Source organism: Podarcis melisellensis, assembly GCF_964234715.1.
Source record: "Podarcis melisellensis genome assembly, chromosome: 8".
Lineage (NCBI taxonomy): Eukaryota > Metazoa > Chordata > Lepidosauria > Squamata > Lacertidae > Podarcis > Podarcis melisellensis.
In genome coordinates this window covers 9877204-9890052 of record NC_138540.1, presented here as the reverse complement: position 1 = coordinate 9890052, position 12849 = coordinate 9877204, and the positions used below count along the sequence as shown (strand labels likewise).

The 12849-nt window shown below is 47.1% G+C and overlaps 3 long non-coding RNA genes across 3 annotated transcripts in view; all 3 read right to left on the bottom strand.

The window, feature by feature from the left end:
• Window positions 1-12849, bottom strand: part of LOC309376694 — an 88827-nt gene that overhangs the window by 8565 nt on the left and 67413 nt on the right. The gene's annotated exons all lie outside the window — the stretch shown is intronic.
• Window positions 347-2156, bottom strand: LOC309377191. Its single transcript, XR_014171483.1, has 2 exons — window positions 2112-2156; window positions 347-2042 (listed from the first exon to the last, which is right to left on the bottom strand). It is a non-coding gene; the product is annotated as an uncharacterized lncRNA (long non-coding RNA).
• On the bottom strand, window positions 8080-9990 carry LOC309376692. The gene is made up of 3 exons (XR_014171269.1): window positions 9226-9990; window positions 8907-9081; window positions 8080-8192 (listed from the first exon to the last, which is right to left on the bottom strand). It is a non-coding gene; the product is annotated as an uncharacterized lncRNA (long non-coding RNA).

The window sequence follows — 12849 nt, the reverse complement described above, 5'->3', positions numbered from 1 at the left end:
ATTTTAAAATTTCATTACATCTTTATGTCACGGGACATAAAGCAGAAGAAAACTTAATTAAATTACCTAAAATTATTGCCTCAGCCACTTGCCAGAAGAGACGGGAATGCACAAGGGGGAAAATAGCGTGTGCGTTATTGGCGGCTTGGCTGCAACAGTGTTAAACTGCAAGTTCCAAGATTGTGTGTGTTTTTATTGAAAATGTAAATCCTGCCACAAAGTCCCTATTTACCTCCACAAAGCGGCTCCACCCTGAAACGCGACACCACCCACGTTTTATGGGTCAAAACGGACTGCAAAATAACTGCTAGGCCCCATCAACAGCCTAGGTCCAAAGAAGACTGAAGCCAAGCAACAATTTTTATTGTTTAAAAAACACGCATTTGTTGATTTTACACAAAAAAGCCCTTTACAAATTTTAACATAAATTGTAAATTACTTTATACATTGGCTACCTGTCCTCCCCTTCCATGGTTTACATATTTACCCTTGAAAAATTATTTTTAATAAAATAATTGCAACTATAAAGAAATAAAGTGATGGGAAGGGAGGGGGGGAAACAACAAAGATGCTTATAAAAAAGAATGGGGGAAAATACAAAATGCTATCCAGTATAGTGTTATCTACCCTTGAATGCTAAATATTTTGCCTATACTATTCGAGACATCCATTTTAACATATCCATCTTACTAAAAGTCCTGCTTGCTGTTTTAAGTCCCAAAAGAGTCAATAAAAAGTGTCCAGTCCTCAAATTCACTGCCAGGTGGAGGGTCAGTGTTGCAGGTGTCATCTTCAGGGGGGCTCCTTTCCCAGCTGATGACATTCTTGCGGGGGGTCTTCTTCTCTCCGGACATCTAGGCTCCAACAGATAGGCTGCCATTTCCCATTGTGGTTTTGTTCCATGCAGGAAAGAGAGAAAAGAGATTCTGTTAAAAAGGGTACTAAATCTCATGAATATTAGACCCTCTAGTTGCCCCCAAAATAATCCCTGCTGTTGGTGAATAAAGAATTAAAAAAGAAGGAGGTGTTTTCTAATAAAGAAATGGAAGAAAGTTGCTGCTGGGGGGTTGCTTGCCCCCCCTCAAGAGGACGGCAGAGAGTCCTGCAAGGAACTGGACCCTGGGCGGACACCAGCGACTGGGGGAGCTCCATAAAGCCTGCCTGTCCTGGGGGCGGGACCCCCAACAAAGGGGAAACAACAAAGGTAAGATCGTCCCTTTGGGGGCGGCACTTAGGGGGTGGGACCAGCTCGTGGGCCAGCCCCCATTTGTTAACATGACTATTTTAACAAGGATGGGGTTTTAACTTGTGTGGGTGCTGTTTGATTTGCAGGGTGGGGTTGTTTCAAATGGTTGTTAAATGTGATATGTTGATTGAGATTGTGTGTTTGTGGGCTGGAGTGTTGTTTCAGGGCTTTTGTATTGTTTATTCGTGTGCATATGTTTTTTATTATTTTAATTTAGATTACATTCTGGTATTTTTATTATGAATTTTGTGCAGTGATTATTTGTATTATGTATTTTGTGCTTTGTATACTGTAACTTGGTGTTGTGAACCACCCTGAGATTCAAAATCAATCAATAAAATCAAGAATCAAAAACAACATGAACAAGAAACACAACAACAACAAAAAGGTTTCCTACCGCTGTGTACGGAGGTCGTGAGGGCAGCACCACTCCTCTTGGTTGATCCTGATGGCGTTGATGCTCCTGGCACTGGTCCATACTGGATCCCGCGGAGAGCAGAAGATGGTTTCTCTGCAGCACAACTCTGGTGTTACGTTGCCTTGGCCTGGCGCTGCTGCGGATGTTCTGTCAGGAGGAGAAAGGGGCTCCTTGAGAAACGTCCCATCCAAACAGTCCACCAGATGTCCCAATAGCCCACCAGATGCCTCCCTCACCTGGCATGCGGCTCAGGAAGTCCTGTGGGTAAGGTTCCCTGTGAACACAGCGGAGCAGCCTCCTCACCAGCTCCAGTGGAATTGAGGACCTTCTGAGCTCTGATGATGAGTATTTGGTTCCTTGACGCTCGTGCCAGCGTCTCTGCAAAGGAAAGCCAAAAGGTTAGTTCGGGTCTTGCCCCCATGCTGGGATGCATTCTTCCAGTCTTACCTTTGTTGCGCCGCAGGATGGGCAGAAGATGGCAGAGGGCCGAGAGACTTCCGGTCGGCGCCAGCGTTAATGGCGGTCCTTGCTTCGAGCTCCGAAGCAGGACTGCTCCGTGAGTTCGGGTCTGACCCGCTACGGCGAGCGGGGGACCCCTAAAATCACAGGCGCTGAAGCCTGTGAACAAGGAGATTCGGTGGGCACCTTTGTGCCCCCCGGTATCGCGAAAGAGCCTTTTTAAAGGCTCCGGAGCGGCATCGGGTGTGAGCGCGGTGCTGAGGATCGCAACCCAGCTCACGGAGCGAAGCCGCGTCGCCATTGACGGAGAGCGCCGATTCCTTCCTGAAACTACCGATTGGAAACAACACCCGTGAGTAAGAACAGCAAATAAAGGGAACGGGACTTTAAAATTTAAGAAGATTCGGCTGAAAACGGGATAGGCAAAAATTAAGGAAGTCTGCCTCCCGGAACTGCATGATTGACTGAGCAACGAAAAGAGTAAGCTGTGCTTAAAGGGGACGCATTTATGCTTTTTAATCCTGTTAAACCTGACATCGGAAGAGGACCTCCCCCCCCAATGAGCAGGAGAGGGGGGGGAAGAAATTTGACTTAATTTTATCTGCTTAAAGAAAGGAGTTTTGAACGGGAAACCTTCCACTGCCGATACCTCTGGCCAGGCTGCCGGAGCAGTGAGCGCCTGAAGTGAACTGTCAAACTAGATTGAGGATATAAAGTAAGATTTATCTGAAATAAAATAACGGGACTTTAGTGGACAAAAACTGTAACATTTTAAATTGCAACAAAGTAGGGTTTTTACTTGGACTTTCGCTTTTGGAACTTTGTATGGCTACTTCTTTCCCTGTTTCTTTGTTTTCGTATTGGATACAATGTACTCCCTCTAGAGGCTTAAAAGAGAGACTGCTGCATTGAGATAGAAACACTGGGATTTTCCAACTGCAACTGTTCCTGTGGGAACGACCTTGAGATATGAGCGGCCCACTGGATGAAATATCAACAAGATCCAAAGCAAAACAGGCTCAGGCTCAAAAGAAAAGAGGCTCCTTGACAGGAGCAGCAGCAACACAGGAAAGAACAACAACGGTATCAATGGATTCCATGACACAGGCTCTACTCAGGATAAATGAATCTTTAGAATCACTTACTAGGCAATCTACAGAGAACTCCAAGAAATTGACTGAATTGACAACAAGATTGGACTTGAACACGACAATAATATCGACTAATACAGATTCTATAAATCGTTTAATTCAGGAAAGTACAGAGACGAGGAAAATAGCTGAAAGCGCGAGGACCACGGCCGAGGAAACCAAAGGGAAATTTGTTCCTATTGCAAAGAAGGTACATGAACATGATGAAGCCCTGGCCCTCATGGAATTGGAGAGGAAAGGCAAGAATTTGAAATTGAGACTGGTACCTGAGGAGGAGGAGGACAAGCTCGGGGAATTTCTTACAGACAAGTTCCAAGAATTTTGGAGCGAAGAGTTAGGGGAAGAGGAAGAGGATTTTACAATAACTACAGCCTTCCGGATCGGCAGAAAGCAAGGCAAGAAGCCAAGGGACTGCTTAATTACTCTCAGATCCAAGGAAGAAAGAGACAGAATATTGAATCTACACTTCCAGAGGGCATTGGTTATTAAAAATTCCCAAATACAGATCTTTAAAGATATTCCTAGATATTTTTTGGAGGTGAGAACACAATTTAAAGACTTAGTCGACCTATTGAAACAAAACAACATTCCATTCAGGTGGGAATTCCCATAAGGGTTGTCCTTCAACTTCAAAGGGAAGAAAATCAAAATAAAAACAATTCAAGACAAAGAACACTTTTTGGAGAGAAACTCTGAGGACTTTCAGAAAGGAACTGTAGAGAGGGAAACACTGGATATTACAAACCTATCGTTTGGATTGAACCCAGCACCGACTGATGAGGAACAAGAACTTGGAGCAGTGGGTGGGAAAAATACCCAATAACAAAAATGTCCCTGCAACTTCTGAGTTGGAATTGTAATGGTCTAAACCATCCCCGAAAAAGAGATCAAGTTTTTCACATATTAAAGAAAGAACAGCTAGATATAATCTGTTTGCAAGAAACCCATATTGCCAGGATACACAGGAAACTTTTGATAAATAAGAGATTAGGACTGGAATTTGTTTCCTCAGACAAAGTTAAGAAAAGAGGGGTGGTGATTTATGCCAAGGAAAAATGGGAACCAAAAATGATCTTTAAAGATGATGAAGGAAGATACCTGGCAGTAGAAATTCAAATTCAAGGAGAAAAGATATTAATTGTTGGAGTTTATGCACCTAATGAGGGGAAGGCAGAGTTCTTCAAGAAGTTGCATGAGACTTTAATGGACTTTATGGACTTTAAAATCATAATGATGGGAGATTTCAACGGAGTTGTCTCCACAAACATGGACAAGGCACAAAGACAAGTAATATCTAAGGACGGGAGACTACCAAAGACCTTCTTTGAACTCACTGACACCATGGACTTGATTGACATTTGGAGAACTAGGAACCCTCTGGAAAGAGAGGGAACCTTCTTCTCGGAAGCAAAAATGACCTGGACTAGAATTGATCAAATTTGGATTTCTAGCAGTCTGGCACCAAGAGTGAAAAAAACAGAAATCTGCACAAAAACCTGCTCCGATCATAACGCAGTCAAGATGGAAATGAAATTAACAACGGCTGGAACCTTCAGATGGAGAATGAATGACACCCTATTTAGAGATGAAGAAATTTATCAAAAGGCCCAAAAAATATTGAAGGATTACTTTGAGATAAATTTGAGAACGGAGGTGGAAAAAAGAATAGTATGGGACGCAAGCAAGGCCGTGATGCGTGGATTCCTAATCCAGCAAAATTCTATAAAAAGGAAGAAACAAAATGAGAGGAAGGAAAAGATTTTGAGCCAGATAAAGGAAGGAGAAAAGAAACTGAGATCTAAACCGAAGTCTCATGAGATCTTAAGAGAAATAAAATATCACCAGACGCAATATATGGAATTGATGAATCAAGAAATAGAATGGAAGATAAAGCAAATGAGACAAAAGACATTTGAATCGGCAGATAAATGTGGGAAACTGCTGTCATGGCAACTGAAAAAGAGGCAAAAGTTAAACACTGTGACATCCCTGGAAATAGATGGGAAAATTATCAACAAACCAAATGAAATAAGTAATTGTTTTCAAAGTTTTTTCAAAAAACTTTACGCACAAGGGCCTATAAACGAACAAGAAATAGAGGAATTTGTTAAAAAATATGGACTATCAAAGATTTCAGAACAAAATAAAAGGATTTTGAATGAAAAAATTACAGAACAAGAAATAGAGGGTGCCATCCAAAATATGAAATTGGGGAAATCACCAGGACCAGATGGTTTGACTGCGAAATACTACAAAGATCTTAAAGAATGGCTAATACAGCCATTGAAGCAAGTATGTAATCAGATACTAGAGGGGAAAAAGGCTCCCGAATCGTGGAGAGAAGCATTCATCTCACTTATACCGAAGACAGAAACTGAGAAACATCAAGTTAAGAACTACCGCCCTATATCACTCTTGAATGTGGATTATAAAATTTTTGCAGACGTTTTAGCAAAAAGATTTAAGAGAGTTTTGATGGAGGAGATTCATAAGAACCAAACAGGCTTTCTCCCAGGGAGACATATGTCAGAGAATGTGAGGAACATTATAGACATTTTGGAGATGCTAGAGGTAGACATTAATAGGAAGGCAGTTCTGATCTTTGTGGATGCGGAGAAGGCCTTTGACAACATTTCTTGGAAATTTATGAAGAAGAATCTCCATGGGATGGGGGTAGGCCAAGGGTTTGAAAACGGTATAGGTGCAATATATTCTGAACAAAGAGCGAAACTAATTGTGAACAATGTGGTAATGGATGAAATATCAATAGAGAAAGGTACACGACAGGGATGCCCTATATCCCCTTTACTGTTTATATCTGTCCTGGAGGTTTTATTAAACATGATTAGGAAGGACCAGCTGGTAAAAGGAATACAGGTCGGATCTAAACAATATAAGTTAAGGGCATTTGCAGATGACTTAGTGCTAACTTTGCAACAGCCAGAAGCTAGTACCAAAAGAGTTTTAGAATTAATGGAGATATTCGGCCAGGTCGCAGGATTTAAACTGAACAAACAGAAAACAAAGGTGCTGGAAAAAAATCTAACAAAAGAGGAGAAAGATAGGTTTCAAAGTGAAACTGGGCTGGAAATAGAAAAAAAGGTTAAGTACCTGGGGGTAAATCTGACATCAAAAAATGTGAATCTATTTAAGGATAACTATGAAAAATGCTGGACAGAAGTTAAAAAAGATCTAGACATATGGTCTAGGCTGAAACTTTCCTTGTTAGGCCGAATTGCTGTTATCAAGATGAATGTATTGCCAAGAATGTTGTTTTTATTTCAGACGTTGCAGATTCTAGACAAAATGGACTGTTTCAAGAAGTGGCAGAAAGACATATCTAAATTTGTCTGGCAGGGCAAAAAGCCCAGAATAAAATTTAAGATTTTAACTGATGCAAAAGATAGAGGGGGCTTCGCCCTGCCGGACTTAAGACTTTATTATGAATCAGCAGCCTTTTGCTGGTTGAAGCAATGGCTACTTCTTGAAGACACAGACATTCTTGATCTGGAAGGATATGACAATAGTTTTGGTTGGCATGCATATCTGTGGTATGACAAGGTAAAGGTTTATAAAAGTTTTAAAAACCATATTGTCAGGAAAGCATTGTACAATGTTTGGAATAGATATAAGGATTTACTGGAAAGTAAAACCCCTAGGTGGTTGTCACCAATGGAAGCGAAAGCAGTGAAAAAAAATAACATGGACTCTAATTGGCCTAAGTATTGTGAAATTTTAGAATATGATGGCGAAAAACTGAAGCTACAAAGTTTCGAGAAGCTAAAGCATAAAGTTCGAGATTGGTTACACTACCGCCAGATAAATGAGATGTTTAAGCAGGACAGGAAACTTGGTTTTCAGAAGGAGAGGTCAAAGTTAGAAACAGAATTGTTAGAATCCAATACTAAAAATCTATCTAAAATGTATAATTTGCTGCTGAAATGGAATACACAGGATGAAACAGTGAAATCAGCTATGATTAAATGGGCACAGGATATTGGTCATGACATTATGTTTGACGACTGGGAACAGTTATGGACCACCGGTGTTAAATTTACGGCATGTAATGCCCTGAAAGAGAATATAATGAAAATGATCTATAGGTGGTACATGACCCCAGTCAAACTTGCAAAGATCTATCATCTGCCCAATAACAAATGTTGGAAATGTAATGAGGCTGAAGGTACTTTTTACCATCTTTGGTGGACCTGCCCAAAGATTAAGGCCTACTGGGAAATGATCTATAATGAAATTAAGAAAGTCCTTAAGTGGACATTTGTTAAGAAACCGGAGGCTTTTCTCTTGGGCATGGTCGGCCAATTGGTACCAAAGAAGGATAAGACATTCTTTATGTATGCAACCACAGCAGCAAGAATCCTGTTGGCAAAGTATTGGAAGATGCAAGAATTACCTACTCTGGAAGAATGGCAATCGAAGGTGATGGAATATATGGGACTGGCAGAGATGACCGGCAGAATCCGTGACCAGAGGAAAGAGACAGTGGAAGAGGACTGGGGGAAATTTAAAATATATCTAAAAAACTACTGTAAAATTGTGGACTGATAAGATGTTAAGGGGTAGGAAACAAAGAATTACAGCTGTAAATCTCAAACCTTAAGAAAACTCAAAAGGCACTTGACTAAAGACTGATCGATGAGTTGCTCGAAAAAATGGTAAAACAAGGATGTGGCGAAGGGAAGGCATGGGGAAGTCAATTTTTGTTGTTTGTTTTTAATGTTTATGTTTGTTTTGTTTGTTCTTATTATGTGTAAAAACCAATAAAAATATTTTAAAAAAAAAGAAGATGGCAGAGGGCCTCTGCTGCCCACTGCCTGCTCCCTTGGTCTGGATCCAATGCACAAAGTCAGGAAATCGCCACCAGTTGGCCAAGGGAGGATGCAGAAAGCGCTACCGATGGCTGAGAAGAAACCCAGAGAAGGGACTGATAAGAGAAGCAACCCACCACCATTTTTCCTATAACATTTTTATTAAACCTTCCAAACATTCCAAAACATTTAGCATCCTATACAGGGTGGTGCTGTGGGTAAAACCTCAGCGCCTAGGACTTGCCGATTGCATGGTTGGCAGTTCGAATCCCCACGGCGGGGTGCGCTCCCGTCGTTCGGTCCCAGCACCTGCCAACCTAGCAGTTCGAAAGCACCTCCGGGTGCAAGTAGATAAATAGGGACCGCTTACCAGCGGGAAGGTTAACGGCGTTCCATGTGCTGCGCTGGCTCACCAGATGCAGCTTGTCACGCTGGCCACGTGACCCGGAAGTGTCTGCGGACAGCGCTGGCTCCCGGCCTATAGAGAGAGATGAGCAGACAACCCTAGAGTCTGGCAAGACTGGCCCGTACGGGCAGGGGTACCTTTACCTTTACCTTTACAAAAAAAACAACCATTTCTTTTCGACTTCCCACCCTTCTTTTCCTGATGTTCACTTTTTACTTCTTTTCTCAGCTGTTTTACTCACTGGGGTTCGTTCTGCTATGGCCCAGCTCTGTTCTCCAAATTGGATAAGTGCTGGGATGCCAGATTGTCCCTTGGGCACCTTGCAGGGTGGGCCTAGAAGCAGCAGCCTGAAGGCCTTGACAGCCCTGCATGATTGCAATTCTTCCCTTCAGTAACTCACATATTCCTGGATCTTCTGCAGGAAGGCGGAAAGATCTCGGAGCGCCTTCCTTCAGACCATCATCTTCCCACTCTTCATTGTTGCGCCGACATCCGTAAGTCTGGCCTTCAGCTGGTCCTTGCTGAAGCCTTCAGGAGGAACATCAGCTGCATCCGGAGAACATGTGGTTGGGATGCTGAGGGGAGAGAGGAGTAGCACTTTTGTCAAAAGGGTTTATTGCCTCCCATCCTTCAAAGACCCCAAGCACCACCACCATAGAAAAGGACCGTTTTTTTTTTAAAGCAATTGATTATGTGGGAGGGGATTAGCACAGGATTACCTTGGAGGAAGATCCTCCCCATCTTCCAGGCTGATTTCCGATATTTGATCGTCGTCGAAATCAATTCCCTGTCCGTGAGAAAAGAGAAACAGGAACGTCCAGATGTGAGGAGTGGACCAGACCCATTCATGTTTTTGTGTCGATCAGGAAAGCGCAGGCAAGGTAGGTTGGGAAACAAACTGAAAATCTCTGTCCTCCATTTCCTTAGAGACCTTATTTGTCCATTCATTCCTTTAGAGCATTTGTACCCCTCTCTTAAGCCAAAAAAGGCTCCAAGAGAGCCTTCCATGAAATCAAATGCAAGAAGCTCCCTAATTGCAGACTTCTATTGTAATGAACAATCTGACCAACAGAAATACAACACACAAGGAAAGGAGGGCAAGGAGGGCAGAGGAAAAGACAATTCACAAGCTCAGGCCCCAGGGTCTAGAATGCTGTTCTCATCTCTCTCACTGAGGCAGCCTGATGAAATGGCTACTGCCAGATGCCAGTTGGGGGAGAGGAGACCTGAGGGAGCTGGCCTGTCTCAGCAGAGCCCATGGCGCTGTTTCTCATCCATCCTTCCTCCAGGAGCAGAGCTCCGCCAGGGCTCCTGTCTCTCCCTCGCCTGCACCTGGGAGCAGCCCTTTCCTGTGATGGACTCTGTGGACAGGTGGGCAGCAGGGCTCCCTGCCTCAGCTCTGCAGAAAAACCAGCTCCATCCGACACCCCTTCCCCCTCCACTGGGCCAGCCACTCACACTCTCTTTTCTTCTTCTCTTTTTCCCTTTCCGAACTACAGTGGTGCCCCGCAAGACGAATGCCTCGCAAGACGAAAAACCCGCAAGACGAAAGGGTTTTTCGGGTTTTGCGACGCTTCGCTAGACGATTTTCCCTATGGGCTTGCATCGCAAGACGAAAGCCCATAGGGAAATCTCGGGGACCTTTTTTTAAATGCTGGCGGTGGGGAGCAAAGCCTTTTTCCCCCCTCCGGACTTCAGAAGAGGTCCAGGAAGGCCGGCGGGGGCGAAAGGCTTTGCTCCCCACCGCCAGCATTTTAAAAGCGGTCCGGGATAGCAGGGAAGCGCTTCCCGCTATCCCGGACGGCTTTTGAAGGCAGGCAGGGGGGGCAAAGACTTTTGCCCCCCCGCCCGCCTTGGGAAGAGGTCCTGGACCTCTTCCCAAGGTGGGCGGGGGGCAAAACTCTTTGCCCCCCCTGCCTGCCTAACCGGGGGCTTTTAAATCGCCCCGGGACTGTCCGGGGCGATTTAAAAGCCCCCGGACGGCTTTTGAAGCCTCCCCCCGCCGCCCGGCATCGGGGCATCGTCCCGATGCCGGGCGACGGGGCAAGAAAGCCTCCCCCCGCCGCCCGGCTTCGGGGCATCGTCCCGATGCCGGGCGACGGGGCGAGAAAGCCTCCCCCCGCCGCCCGGCTTCGGGGCATCGTCCCGATGCCGGGCGACGGGGCGGGAAAGCCTCCCCCCGCCGCCCGGCTTCGGGGCATCGTCCCGATGCCGGGCGACGGGGCGAGAAAGCCTCCCCCCCGCCGCCCGGCTTCGGGGCAACGTCCCGATGCCGGGCGACGGGGCGGGAAAGCCTCCCCCCGCCGCCCGGCTTCGGGGCATCGTCCCGATGCCGGGCGACGGGGCGAGAAAGCCTCCCCCCGCCGCCTGGCATCGGAACCATGTCCCGATGCCGGGCGACGGGGCGAGAAAGCCTCCCCCCGCCGCCTGGCATCGGAACCATGTCCCGATGCCGGGCGACGGGGCGAGAAAGCCTCCCCCCGCCGCCTGGCATCGGAACCATGTCCCGATGCCGGGCGACGGGGCGGGAAAGCCTCCCCCCGCCGCCTGGCATCGGAACCATGTCCCGATGCTGGGCGACGGGGCGAGAAAGCCTCCCCCCGCCGCCTGGCATCGGAACCATGTCCCGATGCCGGGCGGCGGGGCGGGAAAGCCTCCCCCCGCCGCCCGGCTTCGGGGCATCGTCCCGATGCCGGGCGACGGGGCGGGAAAGCCTCCCCCCGCCGCCCGGCTTCGGGGCATCGTCCCGATGCCGGGCGACGGGGCGAGAAAGCCTCCCCCCGCCGCCTGGCATCGGAACCATGTCCCGATGCCGGGCGACGGGGCGAGAAAGCCTCCCCCCGCCGCCTGGCATCGGAACCATGTCCCGATGCCGGGCGACGGGGCGAGAAAGCCTCCCCCCGCCGCCTGGCATCGGAACCATGTCCCGATGCCGGGCGGCGGGGCGGGAAAGCCTCCCCCCGCCGCCCGGCTTCGGGGCATCGTCCCGATGCCGGGCGACGGGGCGGGAAAGCCTCCCCCCGCCGCCCGGCTTCGGGGCATCGTCCCGATGCCGGGCGACGGGGCGAGAAAGCCTCCCCCCGCCGCCCGGCATCGGAACGATGTCCCGAAGCCCGGCGGCGGAGCGGGAAAGCCTGGGCGCGCTTGCAACTCTTTGTCCCCCCTGCCTGCCTTCCCAGGGGCTTTTAAATCGCCCCGGACAGCGGAGAAGTCCTCCGCTGTCCCGGGCGATTTTAAAATGCCGCCCGCCAGAAGAGGTCGGGGGAAGGCGGTTTCCATAGGAACGCATTAATTGATTTTCAATGCATTCCTATGGAAAACAGTGCATCGCAAGACGAAAAACTCGCAAGACGAAGAGACTTGCGGAACGAATTAATTTCGTCTTGCGAGGCACCACTGTATAGTACAAAGATAACATCCAGCATGTAGAAATAGAAATGAAGCCTCTCCCAGATTCACATGTACATAAATCAGAAGGAATCCTCTGTTTAAAATAATATTCAATCGACTGCAACATAGAACACTAAAATTTCCTTTTCGGCATTTCTTCTCCGCTTCCACAAACCTGGGCAAAGCTGAACCCTTTCTTTGACTTTGGATAGCTCTTTGTCAAACTTGGTGATACCATTAATCTAGGTTCTAGAGTTAAGTCGAGGGACGCGGGTGGCGCTGTGGGTTAAACCACAGAGCCTAGGACTTGCCGATCAGAAGGTCGTCGGTTCGAATCACCGTGACGGGGTGAGCTCCTGTTGCTCGGTCCCTGCTGCTGCCAACCTAGCAGTTCGAAAGCACATCAAAGTGCAAGTAGATAAATAGGTACTGCTCTGGCAGGAAGGTAAACGGTGCTTCCGTGTGCTGCTCTGGTTCGCCAGAAGCAGCTTAGTCATGCTGGCCACATGACCCGGAAGCTCCCTCAGCCAATAAAGCGAGATGAGCGCCACAACACCAGAGTCGTCCACGACTGGACCTAATGGTCAGAGGGGTCCCTTTACTTTTACCTAGAGTTAAGTCCCCTGGCCATGGCAACCTCCACTTACCTCCAGGAGTCTTTAGGACGCCATCTTCTACTGTAGTGACTGAGCGAAGGTCACTGTAGGCCACCTCTGCAAACCTCGAGATGCTGAGGATGCAGGAAGCTCAGTTCAAACGGTCACAAGTTCCATTGTAGGCAACAGCCCTTGAGAACATGGAATTCCCAGCCTCAGTGCCAAGGTTCTAGGAGAGTCCGTGCGGCCTAGCGGTTAGAACAATGTTACTGCCATGCAACTCAAGGCTGAAATGTATATATTCTCTGAAATGTACAGTTTAATCCTTTTCCTCTTATTTTTATCCTGCTTTGCAGA